The following is a 15,731-nucleotide window of genomic DNA, read 5'->3' on the forward strand; positions in this document are numbered from 1 at the left end:
CTTCAAACATCCCCAAATTCCTATACTGTTTGGATTCCTTTATTTAGCCCAGCTCACAAGAACAACCTGCCCTATAATTTGGGTTGGATTGCAGGCCACTGGACCTCAGCAGTATATGTATTATTTCTTGTGCAGGCTAACAAATGAAGGCATGGAAAGAAATTATGCACAACGTGCCCATTGTGCTGCTATAACACCAACTGCACTATAATCAGTGGCCAAAGCCCTTAGACACTTGGTATTCTTCTATACCTTAAAAAAAAAAAAAACAAAACCCACCCTGAAATCTTATGCCATGCGCTTCTTCTGTTTTCTCCTTCCTTACTAAATGCCTATGTTTTCCCACTTTTTGGACGTGAATAGTATTTTAGCAATCTTTATCCCAACCAGTTTCTTTCTAACCAACCTCTTCTATATAGTAGGTTAATGGAGGTACTTGTCACTCCCTGCTATGAAAAAATAGGGTTTTGTACAACTAAGGCTATAAGGAAACAAATAGGAAGAGAAAATGAGGAGGGTCAAAACATGAAATAGTGGATTTGTGTGGGGGAAGGGATGTCTTTTGAGGAAAGTGTTACCATAACATTGTATGTACATGATGGTATTAAGACATACACACTTTTTATATGAGTGTGTATCTAGTTACAGTCTATCAAATACCAGACCAAAGCAATTTTCCCATTAAGTGAGGGCCAGGCTCAAAGTGGGTGGAGACCCACTTTGGTTTGGGGCTACAAAGCGACCAAGGATTATGTCTCAGTGCATGTGAAGTTAACTTGCATACTTCACTGCCAGCTAGAATATTGATCGTTCTTTTCTCCTTAATGATTATGGTATACTAATCAAGTAGCAAAACAAAACCAAACCCTGCCCACTACAAGACAAAATTTTGCATTTTGGGGCATAATTTCATCCTGGAGCACAGGCAGGGGAAGATCACTGATTTAATTGACTTGTTCCTACAAAAATTTGCTTACTAAGCAAGATAAATTCTGTATATGGTACATAGCAGTTACATATTACAAAGCAAACAAATCTTCACTCTGTAATTTATGTGTAGGAGGATACTTGTATCTTTTGTATGCAAAGGATTAACAAGATCTCTTCTAGACAGCTATACAGACTACAAATCAAAGCTTGCAGATACAGTGCTGCTCATAACTCTTTGCTGGGAGAAGCAAATTTAGTGGGAAATCACAAAATTCCTCCAAAATAGCAATGGGAGTTGCATGGACAGCTGTATAAGTTTTGCTGCATGCCAAATTATATTGCTTTTTTTTCTCCTCGTGCAGTCAATGTTCATTGCATTCTTATTTATAGTCTCTATATTTTGGTGAGCTGTCACAAATCCAAAGTAAATAATGGCAAGCAGTAACGATCCATATTGCATGATGCCAGAGACTCCTTTTACCTCCTCGATGTCTCCCCTCCTCTTACAAAGCTCATCATGGGTGACTGCTGGTATTTCTCAGAGAAATTGCTAGGTAGTAACTACACTGCTATAGTTAGAGAAAAGAGAATTTAGAGGTGTTTTTTTTTTTTTTCTATTTTGCAAAGCAACTGTACACAACAGATTGGACTGATAAGTAAAAAATATAAAGATCTATTTAAAATTCTTTGCCTCCTTTGTTAAAAGGCAAGGAAAATAGAATACAACTGCATTTAACTGTTGAAATTCTGCTCACCTTCAGTGAGATTTCAGCACTTCTGCATTTACTTTGGGCAGTGAAAAGTAGACCTATATGGTTTGCATGTATTAGCCAGCACTGACAGGCAAACCCAACACCAGAAAGCGATTACTATGAGAAAGTAAAATTGAAGGGATTTTAGACTTTTTTCATTAGAAGATTTATAGTAGAAGAAAATAGCTGTTTCCTAAACTTAGGCAGCCTACCATTTTCATCATACTGTATTCTTATTATTTCATTTGAGAAGTGCTCTTCCCTCCCTCCTGCTTGTTTATAGGGTTTTTTTTGTTGTTTTTATTAAATGAGAGAAGGAAGGGTGGGGTTGAAGAAAGTTACATGTCTCTTCCCTGTCCTATGAGACTCCAGTTGCATTTGGCTGAAATTTAAAAAATAAAAATAAGAACAAGCCCTTCTCGCATACATTATTCAGAAAAATAACTGGCTGCCTCTCAGGAATAAATAAATTAATCCCCAAATACCCTACAATTGAGCTCATAGCTCAATTAAAGCAGTATTGGAGTCACCACAGCAGGAACACCAGCATGGCAGTGGAGTGAGAGGAGAAGAAATTTAAAAACAGGGCTACTCCTCCTTTACCCTTGGGGCCTAGCAGTCCACCCCATTTTGGCTAACTAGCCTTTCTTCTGCTGTCAGCTCGTGTTAGTCACATAGTTCACATAAACACATTTGCACCTCTGCACTGCAGGTTCAGAGTTGCAAGGTATATTATTTGTGAATAGTGTTTGTTATACCTGAATATAATGCGCTCTACTCTTTTTTTTTCTTCTCCTCCTCCTATGACGGAAAGCACTGATAAAGCCAGGTTGGATTCATAACCAAGAGTGTGAGGATGAGAGAGAAGAGAACAGGGAACTGTGTGACTGCAGAATTCCTATCCCATAAGTTTTAGTCTGTATCCATTATGTTGCAAAATTAAATAGTTTAGTGGCAACTGCCTTTAGTTATCACCCCCATCTCAGATTATTTGCACAGAACAGAGCTCCCTCCACACAGTTTAGAAGCCTAGGAATACGTAAGCAGTGTACAATGAATATATTGTTACAAGATTTGGAGAATAAAATGTTGATAGCAATCAAAACATATGCAAAATTGCATGTAAACAAAAAGACATTATATTGTGCAGGAAACATTGTGCATTCCTGTGTATGGCAAAGAGCAGGTGGTTAAAATGAAATAAGGTGCATGCTACTTAACGTGTAGAGCGCATGGAAAATCTAAAGCTAGAGGCTTTAGACCCAGTTTTTGAGTGCTTCAGTGCTGATAATTCCTACTGAATTTAAGACCTGCCCTGCCAACAGATAAACCTTAGTTTGATGAGCCCCAAAGCATTGGGACCATCTGAATATAACCCTGCTTGTACAACTGAAAACAGGAATAAGAGCAGGAGAGAGAGAGAGAAAAGCTGCAGTTCAGCTGAGGTCTTTGTGGCTTACACAGCCACGAGGCCTGATGATTCCACAGGGAGCAAAGCTGAGATGAGATCACACTCTGTGTGAGGGAAAATGCTGCCATCTGGTGCCTCTGGAAAAACAGGGGCTTGTCTGGAGCGCATCACCCATGTCATTAGATTGGAGTCAGTTCGGATCTAAGTTGGTTCGATCTGAGAATAGCATACATTGTTTATGTTGAAGTAGATATGCATATTCACAGCAAAGGATTGCAAAATATTGTTTCAATATTGCAACTGTTTTATATATGTGTTATTCTACTGTGTGTCAGAAAGACTTTAGAATCCATATACTGCATCTGATAAACAACCAAGAAGCTGCTTTTTAGTATCAGGTTTGGCAAACAAACAAAAAAGGAAAAAAAAACAGCAGAACATATACATTTCTGTTGCAAAAACAGTTTTGACCTCGATAAGCATTGGACAAGTTCTAATGCCCAATATCTCATCCTACCAGATGGTAAAATATAATTCAATGAATGCACATGAGAGGTCTTGGAGGATATAGGACAAGAGAAAGCCTTAAACACACTGTTCATTTTTAGGATGCTGGTTTTACACCAGCTTGTTTCTCAGGGTTGTTGATACAACATCAGATGATGTGCCAAATATATACTGAGAAACTGCACAGTGTTAGAATGAGAGGATATTATTTTTATCTGAGATATTTTTGCTTTTGGAGGCTCTCAAAGAAAGTGCTTGTGATTGCTTGGAGAGACTGATCAAGCCCTGTATTTGGAAAACAAAAACATAATCTATTTTTCTCAGTTTTAAACATAACAGTAATAAAGGTTCTGTGAGCTTACACCTGCTTGTTCCTTGACCATGGCACAGCAAAAGTGTAGGGCTACATGTCAGCTTCTCACTGCAAAAAGAGTGAGGAATTTGTTTACACAAGCAAATTTTTTTTTTTGAACACACATATCATTTTTGGAACAACAAAGCACTCAAACTACTGACATGCAATCCACTCTTCCAGATAAACAAGCTCCTGCACCATGTTCACTTTCTCAGGAAGATACTCTAATCCCAAAATGCCTTCTCCAAACAGTATAGACCAAGCAGTTTGCCAAAGATTCTTCCAAAGGATTTATTGTGTAACTCTGCGTAACATGAAGGACAAGAAACATGTTTACAAGCTAAGGAAAAACAATTGCAAAACTCTATTTCATGGGACTTTCTTGTAAAAACTGCCATAATATTTACATTCCCAAATTGTCAAAAGCATCTGATTTATGCAGGTGCAAACTGAGCCCCTACTTGCAACCCAACGAGTTACTTAATGAGCTAGTTACATGAACAATATAATGCTGATGCTCAAAGGCTGTTCTGTTCCTTACTGTTTCTGTGGTGAGAGAATTGTCTGCTTAATTCCTAGCCTTAAAATATTTATGGATACTTTATACACATTTGCTCTTAAAAAAATCATCCAAAAAGGAGCTAGATTCTCCTGTTAACTAAGGATGCATGGAAAGAACTTGGAGTCCTTTGTGCTTGAGCATAATTAGAATTGCTTGGGGATACTAAGAGAAAGTCTGGGCCTTTTGGATGCATACTTAGCTTACTGTAGAGTAGGAGTAATTTCTTTGACAGTCCCATAGCCTATGAACAAATCACTCAACCGAAAACCTTTCTAATATTAGCAGTTGTGTCACAAAACTAATTTTAAGAAACAAGAAAAAACACTTCTTGGTGCCTCCGGCAGTTTTGTTAACTGTTAACTAACAAACTATATTGTCAATCTTCCTTCAAGTTGGAGTCTTGAGAAGACATTTTATATTGAGCATTGAAATATTTTATTAAAATATTTCCCACATATCTTCAGTCTCCAAGTAGAACAATTGTATGATGAAAGTGGATGCCAAAAAAAATTGTTATTCACTTCATTTTTGACTGTCCCAAAAATAGACAGAGGTAATTTTGTGTAGTAGATTGCTAGATGGCTAAGGGCTACTACTGAGGAATTTGTGCAAAAGGTAACTAGAAAGAGCCCAAGACTTGTCAGCAGGCTCAAATGCACTGTACAGGCTCTGCATCTCTCCTGGCACATTCTTTAGGAGTCCACAGATTGTGAAAGGTGGGGAAAAAAACAGGTTAAAATAAGCATGACATCCAGTGCCTCAAAGGGTGAACCTCCAATGGAGGCGAGTTACAAAAATACCTGTGAGGTCTCAAGCCTATAAAAAACAAGGTTCATACCACCTGTAATCAGCTATTTCTTGGTGCTTTTCCTATGACTAGATGCATTAGTGTCCAAGTCCACTTCCCACACCTCCGTACTATCTCACTGGAGCCTCCATTAGTTTTTCAGACTGTTCTAACTATCAGTCCACAATTGCTGGACTCCACAATTGCAAATCCTCCATTTCAGAGTTGAGAACAAGATTTAGTAAGAATTTAGATTGTGCTTTCCCACTGCAATTTAAAATTTCATGGATTTATACAGCCTGACATGGATAATACTTATTAAAAATACTTTCTGTCCATGAAGTAGCAGCTGTGCTGATTTAAATGTGTAAAAACAACACTTATCCTCAGCCGCAGGGGGAAGGAAATAAGCCTTATAAATAGAAAAAGGAAACTCCTGGGTTTGTATACTCTTGACCTTCTTTGCTTTTGTCATTTTGGCAAAGTGGTCGGCTAGCTTTTGAAAAAAAGACTTTTTTGAAGGTGAATTGAGTACTTATGTGGCTTCTCTCAGAACTTCTGCTTAAGAATATCACATTCCTTAATGGGACAATTACCTGCAGCTCAGTACCTGGATCTCAGCTTTTCCTATACTCTATTTGTATTTTGCATAAAAACATACTGCCTAAAAGGATGAGTTCTTCTCTAAACATCTGATTGCAGCTGTCAGATGTGAAAAGTAGGCTTCTGAGAACAAAAATGAGCCTCACCCCCAAAGCTGACAGCCCTACTTTCAGAGGCAAAGGTGGTGGTAGAGGCTCCATGTAACCCGCTTGGAAGATGTTAGCCCAGCCACGCAGGTCACGCTGCCAGAACACGAGCTGAGTACTAGGTGCATATTCACCCTAACTGTAGCTGTAGATAACACGTTGATTTGTTTTGTTGATAACTGATAACATGTCTAAAAATAAGACTCATCTTAAATGACAGAACTTTCCGTGGATGGTTTTAAGCTTATTTTTAAACAATTTCTCTAAAAGCTTGTGAACTGATACCAGTATTCATTTTAATCCTGTCATCTCTTCTCCCTGCCTCCTCCATCTGCCTCAAAACACGAGATAATTTTTCTTTATTATTAATAATAAGCCATTGTGTGAGGCTATTCAGAATTCAAGAGACCTTGGCAGAAAATAGTCCTGAACACTACGCATTCACTATGACTGCATAAACCAGCCTCGTCTCTCAAAACATAAAATGAGGATCTATGTAAAAGAATCCTTTTGCAAACTCCTCCTGCTAGTGTTGCTTCCTATGTAGAGCAAGTCTTCCTTCTCAGCAAATTAGCCTAGTCCCCCCATCACTTCCTCTTGTCCTCTCTGAGGAAATAAACTACAAATCCTGTGACTGGTTTGATTTCTGTTATCAGGCACCAATTAGAAACGCAGGGGGATGTACTTTTGAAAGTAATCAATAGGAAAAAATACAGGCTATCAAAACTGATCAAAGAAAAAGCAATTCCTATGAGATCTGTGGTTTGAGAAACAGGAAAAAATAATGGCCAGTAGAGCTTTAGAAATCTTCCTTAGCCAATTAATTGTAATATTTAGTATACATGTTTAATTTTCCAGAAGATACTACAGGAAATAAGGTACGGGAGTAATATCTATAATGAAAATAATGTATGTTGTATCTGATTCCTTTTAAAGGTTGTTGAACTGGGCTTCTGAGAAGCACGTTTGAGCTGTCCCTTCTCCCTATCACCTAAAGAGAGGTCATGCAAGGATCCATTTCTTCCCTGCTTGAAGAAAAGCCAAACACCACTTTTTTGGAGCAGAGGACTGTCCTGCTGAGCTCTTCCAGCCACAGCAAAACAGTTAAGAAGCAACATTTACAGGAAGGGTTGTAGCAGTAATGCTGTTCTACATTTTGAAGAGGAGCCAATCTTTTGATGACCCATGGCCACAACTGGGTAAGAGTTGTCTCATTTAGTCTCCTCCGTGTTTTGCAACATAACATTACATTATCATCACATTGACTCAACTTCAAGGTAAGGACTGCAGGAGAAAACATGTTGGACTTGAGCCTTGGTGATGCAGGCTGACTAGTTACAAGTGCACATCTTCCAATTCACACTCACCTGGAAATCCTAGCAAGTTTTCAGGTGCTGGTTACAGAATTGAGAATAAGGTTCCCGTTTATGTGGTCTTTGGTCCAGATTTTCCTAAAACAAGAAGGGGAAAGTAAAACTAAGTAAAACAGGACTAGAGAATAGAACATGCTGAGCTCATAGCCTAGTTCCTCCTAAGTACCATATGCACAGTAGATTAGCTGCACGAGATTAATTTGGGGGAATTTAACTTCTATAGATGATGCAGTCTTAAACTGAGAACCTTCTTTAATTAAACTAACCTTTAAAGAATAACGTAACTGTCAGTTGCAGGTTTTGTCATTTCCTCCATAAGTGGAAAACATTTGAAAGGCTGGGGGAAAACAAAACAGAAATCCTCAACTGACATTGGTTTTCATGTCTTCTTATACTATGGGCAAGTAATTACATTTCTCTGACATTTGTCCAATAGAGAAATAGATTTGAAATCCAGGATGAAATTGCATTGTTAACAGGTCTTTATGGTACAGTCACACTTGCTGTATAGGATTTGACTATGTGACCTAGGAGTGTCATTCCTTTCCGTGTCCCTGTTGCACCAACTGCTGATCAGAGATACCTAAAATTGGAAGGTGACTCGGTCTTCCCATCCAAAAATAATGTGGATATTTTCTGCGTGAGTTGAAGTTCTAGCTTGCACCATGACGATAAACCCCTTTCTGAGCCACCCAAGGAGGATATCGACCGTGTGGGAGTTTGCATCTCCATTCTAGAGGCTCACTGAGCAATTCACATTCTTCCCACGTACCACATTTCCACCATCTGCAGTTTTCACATGGTTTCCAGACGCTCCATTGCCATTAGCAGCCATTTGCAAAGCAGCCCTTGGAGCAGGGCTTTCATCTTGTTTCCAGGGCCACAGCACATCCCACAGCACACCAAAACATCACATTCCCCTCAGCATCTCCTCACTAGACAGAAATAGAAATGTGAGCCAGCTTCAGTTCACTTTAGTCATACAAACCTGCTTGATTTCTGATGTACAGCACCTGGTTTTCTGCCTTTTGCCTCTCTGCTTTGCTTCCTTGGCCTTTCTTGGTAATCTCCTAGGCATTTTCAGACCTGGCCCAGCAACAGCAGGAAACACAGCATACCACAGCTGGAGAGACTTGCCCTGATGGTGTTCCACAGTAGCCCTGGCTCCCACTGCTCATGCAGGTGCCATGGGATGGGGAATATCTTGCTGCTGCTACCAGTGTCTAAAGTGACAACTTTTCTGCCTAGAAACAGTGCTTTGGCATGAGAGGAATTGCACTGGACAGGCTGCAAAGAGGACCTCAAGGTAGGCTGCAAAGGGAGGGAGCTGCTTTGAAGAGCTTGGTCTAGAGGAGGTCAGGTGGCTTGGAGAGAGAGTTTCATAGATCTAAAAAGGACAGAGGTGGCCCAAAGAGGATCATTTGTGTGTATGAATAGGTAAAACTGTGCTGGCCTTGCACAATAATGTTTCTGTTGGGAGACACTGTGTGCTTTTTTTGGTCCAGACATAGCTCATGAGCGCAGGCGAGCAATGCCAGGCAGTAGAACGGGTCTCATGTTGGCTATATTATGTGACAATGTTCAGTGTGGCTCATCCCTCACCCTCTTCTCTCAGTCCTCAGGTGAAATGTGAAAGGTTGGTTTTTGCTTAGGTAACAATGAGAAACAGGAGTCTGGGCCAGTTTGGGGAGAAATTCTGCCCAAACCTCAGGGAGAGCAGTTTGATGTTGTGAAAAGGATGTGAGACTGCTTCGCTTTTGTTCTGTTGCAGCATCCAGACAAGTTATAGAATTAGAACTTGGTGTTTTAAATAGCTAATACCAGGAAATTATTCTCTTTTCTCAGGTTTTTCTCCCCCTGCCTCTAGCAGATTAACTAGTGTAGACATTATACAATAATCTCTTAAATAACTTCTTAAGTAGTTTCTTAAGAAGGACTTTGCTTTTTAGTGCCTAACCGTTAAGTATTCTTATACAAATAGAGTATGTGGAGCTTATGCACAACAACAGCATTCCACAGCTGCTTGAAAGACATGGATTATTCTTTTGACCAGTGCAATAAATAAATGCCAGGGGTGCTGTTTTCTTTCTGTGGGACCTCCCTAGTCTCTTTGCATCAGCCTTTCTATAGGGAAAAAGCCCCATTTCCAAAGCAGCCTTAGGTGAAGGTCACAAAGTGCACATGGATCCCCTCTTTCAATTTGGCTTTTAGTAGCTTTACAGCCTCTCTGTAAGGCTTTATAATTATATGATTATAATATAAAGGCTTTATAATTATCTAATAATATAACTCTAAGGCTTTCTATTATAAAGCAAACCTCTTTATCAATTGTTTGACAGAGTCAAGTTTAATCCTGACAAACCAGATTTATAGTGCATTTTCCTAAAAAAACCCACAGTTATTATAAGGATTATGAGGATCAGGTTTAAACAAACGAGAAGTTGCACAGCATTTGTAAGAATTAGTTGCTGTATCAATCTGCAGTAAAGTTATAGTTTCTCCACTCTAAAAATAAATTTGAGAACCACAGTCTAAGCAAACACAGTATTATCAACCCAACTGTATTTTCACTTAAGTTTTAATTAAATTAATTCAAACAGTATTGTCACAGCCCTGATAAGGAACAAGTTAAAAAAACCCTTACATTAACATCATCTGGTTCCCAGGAGTTTTGAGTGTTAGCTCAGGGTAATTATACCTAAGGAAATTATTTAAACATAGTGATGTAAAGAACCTTACCTGACACCTTAAAGCAAGGAGAAGAGCAACGGAGAGCTTTCTGCTGCTTACAGTGGAACTCGCCTTACAGTTGCATCGTCTTCCTGTACTTGGCCTACATTAATTGAAATTTAAATACGTAAGGATTAGGCCATTAAAGCAACATTGCTCATTACATGACTTCCCACCTTTCAGAACTTCCTCCAGGGAGGTCTTCAGTGTCCTCATGCTCCAAATCCCTCTGGTGAAGCAATGACAAGAAAACAAAACATATATGTATATATATATAATATATATTAGCCTTTATATTAGTCTAGATGCAACAAGTGACTGTAACCCTCAAATTTGTAAGGCACGTGGTTGGTTTTATCAGTGCGCACCAAAAATTCCTAGCGATTCTTACGTAGCCCAAGGTTTGCATGAGGTAAACTGCAGCAAGCTTCACGCAGTAGAAAGGGCAGGGATTCACATTCCTCACTGCGGTGGCGTGGGCAGTGGCACTGGCACGTGGAGGGCACAACACGGCACAGCTTTCTGCCTGCTGCAGCACTCAAAGGAGTGAGCGCAGATTTGTGTCTTTATTCCCCCCTCCTCTGGCTGAAATAGTAAAAATCAGGTAACACCAACATGAGGCAACTCAGAAAAACTTGCACCTCCACACAGAGGCACCCCCACCCAGCCACCCTGCCCCATGCACACAGAGCCACCCCCAAACCCATCACCCCCCAGACACACAAACACGCAGTCAACCCTGCCACACACATACACACACAGCCACCCCTGCCACACACACACAGCCACTGGCACAGCCAAACAGCTACCACCACACAACCCAGGCACCCTCCAAACCATCACACAGCCAGTACCATACACACCCCCACATACCCAGCCACTGCCACACACACACAGCCACCCTGTAAAGACGCGCTCACCACCCCTACACACACACCCAGACACCACTACCACACACAGCCACCACCACACACACTGTCACACACGCTGCCACCACCACACACTGTCACACGCCCCCACACCCAGCCACTGCTGCCACGCACACACACTTCGCCACTACCCCCTGCACACACTGACAGCCACCGCCTCACACACGCACACCCACAGCTACCACCACACACCTCCACACCCACCTACCACCACGCACACCCACAGCTACCACCACACACCTCGCACACCCACCTACCACCACGCACACCCACAGCTACCACCACACACCTCGCACACCCACCTACCACCACGCACACCCACAGCTACCACCACACACCTCGCACACCCACCTACCACCACGCACACCCACAGCTACCACCACACACCTCCACACACACCTACCACCACGCACACCCACAGCTACCACCACACACCTCCACACACACCTACCACCATGCACACCCACAGCTACCACCACACACCTCCACCGCGCAAACCTCCACGTACCAGCACACACCTCCACACACACCTACCACCACGCACACCCGCAGGAGTCACAGGGATGACCTTATCACTCTCCACAGTGCTCTCAACAGCACTGGAACAGGCTGCCCGGGAACTGATGGAGTCACCGTGCCTGGTCGTGTTCAAGAAATGTGTGAATGAGGCGCTCAGGGACATGGTGTAGCAGGCTTGGTGTTGAGGGGCTTATGGTTGGACTCGATCTCGAGGGTCTTTTCCAACCACAGTGATTCAATGATTCTACAGCTGCCACCACCACACACAGAGACAACCCCAAACACATATGCACCCAGCTACCCCCCCTACACACACACAGCCACCACCACCACCCTCCAAACATACACAGCCACCCTGTCATGCACATCAGCTACCCCCCAAACCAACACACACACAACCGGGCACCCTCCAAACACACACACAGCCACCCCAAACACACACCCGCTGCCACTGCAACACGTGTCCCTGCCACGACCACAGCCACCGCCACACACACAGCCCCCCACGGCCACCCACACAGCCGCCCCCAGCCACATGCACACACACAGCCACACTCCGTATAGATTTTTTGTTGTTAAGAGCCTTTCAAAAGGGAAAGGAGGAGGGAGGTACAAAAGTGATAGAACAGCTCTCAGTTCAGTCTGTTTTGCAAAGGAGTTCCTAGCCCAAGAGCATTGGAACAATAGGGATTTTTTTCACCTTCGGAAGCATCCACCTGCTACCAAACCAAGCACCAGCAGAGTTTACCTGAAGTTACCGTTATTGTGTCACCATGAATTATCCTTGTGCTAAGGACATGCCCAACCTCTATACACATTGAGACAGCTACAGAGTGCACAGAAGGACCTTGTCTGCATTAGACAAATGCTTTCTTCTCAACTTTCATGGGATGGGAATTTCTACAGACTGTAAATTAAAAAAAAAGCATTTATAGCTTCATCCTAGAAACTTACAACTTTTAATCTTCTGGTTAGAGACAACTGGATCTGCACTAGACCAGCAGGCCCATTATGCATGAACCTTCACAGAAAGTTCATAAGCAAGTATTTTTAATTCCTCTATCTTACAACTTCTGTCCAAAAGGAAATAGTGTGTTAGTTTTATATGCAAAGAGATAAAACTGTTAGCCTAGAGGTTTTTTAATTTTTTTAAAAGAACCAAGAAGAAAACTACTACATTTTCTTCTAGCCAGAGGTTTGAAGAGCATCATCCTCTGTTTATAGCAGGGTCAAATATGTTGACACCTACTGCCCCGTGGCATTTCAGGTATCACTATAGTTACTTACTGAGTTCCATAATGATTTATAAGATTAGGAAAGAACCTTTCATTGATTTTTAGCACAGCAGAAGTTTGTATCCCACCATCCCAATTATATTCTTGGATTGAAGAGCTCCTATGAACTTCAGCCTCCTGGACTCTGTTACAGAGGGAAGAGCTGTTTCTCTTGGGCTCACAAATGTTTGTAAATGTGCAAAGGGAATTCATACTGGTTGTGCTATGACTATTACTTGCTAATTTACAATAGAGCAGGGAAAGGTTAATACTTACATTCCACTTTTGAAAATATATATGGTATTAGAAGACACTAGGATGGACACCAGCTTGAAAGACAAAACAAAATCCTCACCTCCATTTACTTCAGTGAGAGCCATTCCTTGTTTTTAGGATTTAACAACAAGCATCAACGTTTTCAGCCACTGGCTTAAGAAGGTCCCTTCTCCAAAGCACTCAGTCCATCCAAACATTGCAAAAATTACTGGCTGGCCCTGAACCCCTTGCAGACCAGTGAGTATCCAGCCCTGGGAAAAATGAGGAGTCTGCAGGAGCAGAGCTGTGACCAGCCAAATGTACCCGTCTCGCCTAGCACCGTGGCCACTGCGCTGCTGCCGGCTGCTGCCCGGGAACTTCTCTGGGGGCCCCTCTGCAGAGCCGCATCCTCAATCCAGGAAAACTGGTCTCTGCGGAGCAAACGCTGGAGGTCTCGAGGAGCCAAGGGTGGGCAGCGACCAGGCGGGAGGCCCAGGAGCTCCCCGAGGGCCACACGGCTGGGTTAGGGCCCTGCAGCGCAGGTGACTCACAGCTCTGCTAGAAGCAGCCTCCTTGGGCAGCCCTCTTTATCGAGTCTGATTTGCTGCATATGACCCCAAGGCTGCAGCTCAAGTGGGCTCAGGTTATTTGAGGGAAGCAATCAAGAAATACGTACTCTCAATCAGGAAAAATATACAACAGGTGGCCCAAGCAATGAGGAGGCTAATTGTCCACATCAGGAAATCATATGTCTTCTGATCAAACACCTAACTTCAAAAAAATGAGTGTTAGAATAAAATAATACAAGTTTATCAGTGTGTACACTTGGCCCAGGTCAGCACGGGAAATAAAAATTTGCATTCATTTGCATAATTTGCATGAATTTGCATGAATTTGCATAAAATTTGAATCCAGCTGTGTGCCTAAGCCAATGGGAAGTTTTATTAAAAAAGAAATCTTCTGAATAGAGAAGGTTAAACACACATTAATAGGAGTAACACCATCATCTTAAAGTTGACTTTCAACTAGCTCCAAGCACCCTGCTCCACAGCCTGAAAACCTACTAGAGCAGAGCTCCCGAAGCCAGTTCTCCCAATCCCCGTGGACCTCCTGGCTTGGTGGCTCCCCTCCAGTGCAAACTGCTACTTTGTCCTGCTTGTGTCAGCGGGCGCTCACCCAGCGAGCTGCACAGGGGCCTCAGTGGAGAACAGCCAAAGCCAGGAGTTTTGCCTTTGAAAAGCCCTTAGCCTTGGGTGGTTATGTGGGTTTCAATGTCTCTATGTTCTGACTATGCTACATTTTCTTCACATCTAGTTTGGGAAAAGGCCTCGCAAAGGGGAAATCTCTACAAATGACTGCTCTGCGAAGCTTTTTGCTGCTGGGGGTTGGGAGGGAGTCACCTCAGGCACCCAGCAGTCCTGCCAGGAGGGACGAGCGCCTGCCGCATTTAACCAAAGTGCAACATGGACAGTCTGCATGGCTTCTCTGGAAGAACAGCAGTACTTGGCAAAACCAAAGGAAGGAGTTCGCGCTCCTGGTGGCCACACGGTTGTGGTCTGGGCACCCCAGCCCGTGCCAGCGGAGTCTTGCAGGAGACCCAAGAGTTGAGCTGCGGTTGGATGAGGATGTGACACAGAAGTGAAAAAGGGAAACACTATTACACACGTCTGAGCACCAGAGAAACTGAGCTAAATGGGCAACTCCTGTCAGTGCTTCTCCTGTCACCTTTCGTTCCCTTCTATTTCCTTTGCTTACACAAGGCCATAAACTCATGGGCAAGAACAAAAAACAAAGGGAGGGTCAAAAGGAAGCTGCACGGAGAGCGGGTCATTCACAGCCAGCACACACAGGACCAGCAGCAAAAGTCCAGGTTCTTAGTGCTGGGAGTGACTTTGCAAACACACGTTGGGCTGGAGGGCGTGAGGGAGAGAGAGATATGGAGATCATTATATCTGCTAACACACAAACTGTCAGCACCACCTCTTCAGACACTACTATCACGGAAACGGAGCACAGCACTAAAATGGCAGAATAGGTTTCAATGGGTTACTTTGTAGTACTGAATGGGGTTTTCTACAACAGTGTGTGTTTTAATGGCTTTTCTCCTCTCTTCTCTTCTCTTTCCTTTTCCTTTTCCTTTTCCTTTTCCTTTTCCTTTTCCTTTTCCTTTTCCTTTTCCTTTTTCTTTTTTCATGAATTTAAGAGACTGCCCTCAAAAAAAGATGGTAACAGGAGTTCAGTTGCAAACCAGTTACATTTTAGCTCTTTAGTAATAAGGATATGTTGATTAAAATAAAAAGGCAGCTTAAGATAAGATGCAAACACCTCATTCGCAATGGTCCGTACCAAGTGAGCCGGAGTACTCTGCAATGTGGCTGTTGTTACCTGCATCTGCAGGTATTAACAGGCAACTAGCTGGAGTGACATGTACCAGAACATTTCAGACCTTTACTGCTTCTCTGTTTTTAAGACGGTTATACCAGTTTTGTTTTGTTTTGTTTTTTTCTCCTCATCAGGGCTATCACAGTCTCAAGCAGCACTTCCAAGTCCCTGGCAAGGGTAGATCTTGTGCCCCACTGGCAGGTGCCGCTCCCTGTG

Source organism: Tinamus guttatus, unplaced genomic scaffold (assembly GCF_059628265.1).
Source record: "Tinamus guttatus ecotype Peru unplaced genomic scaffold, ASM5962826v1 Tinamus_guttatus_pri_ptg000140l, whole genome shotgun sequence".
In the NCBI taxonomy this organism is placed as follows: Eukaryota; Metazoa; Chordata; class Aves; order Tinamiformes; family Tinamidae; genus Tinamus; species Tinamus guttatus.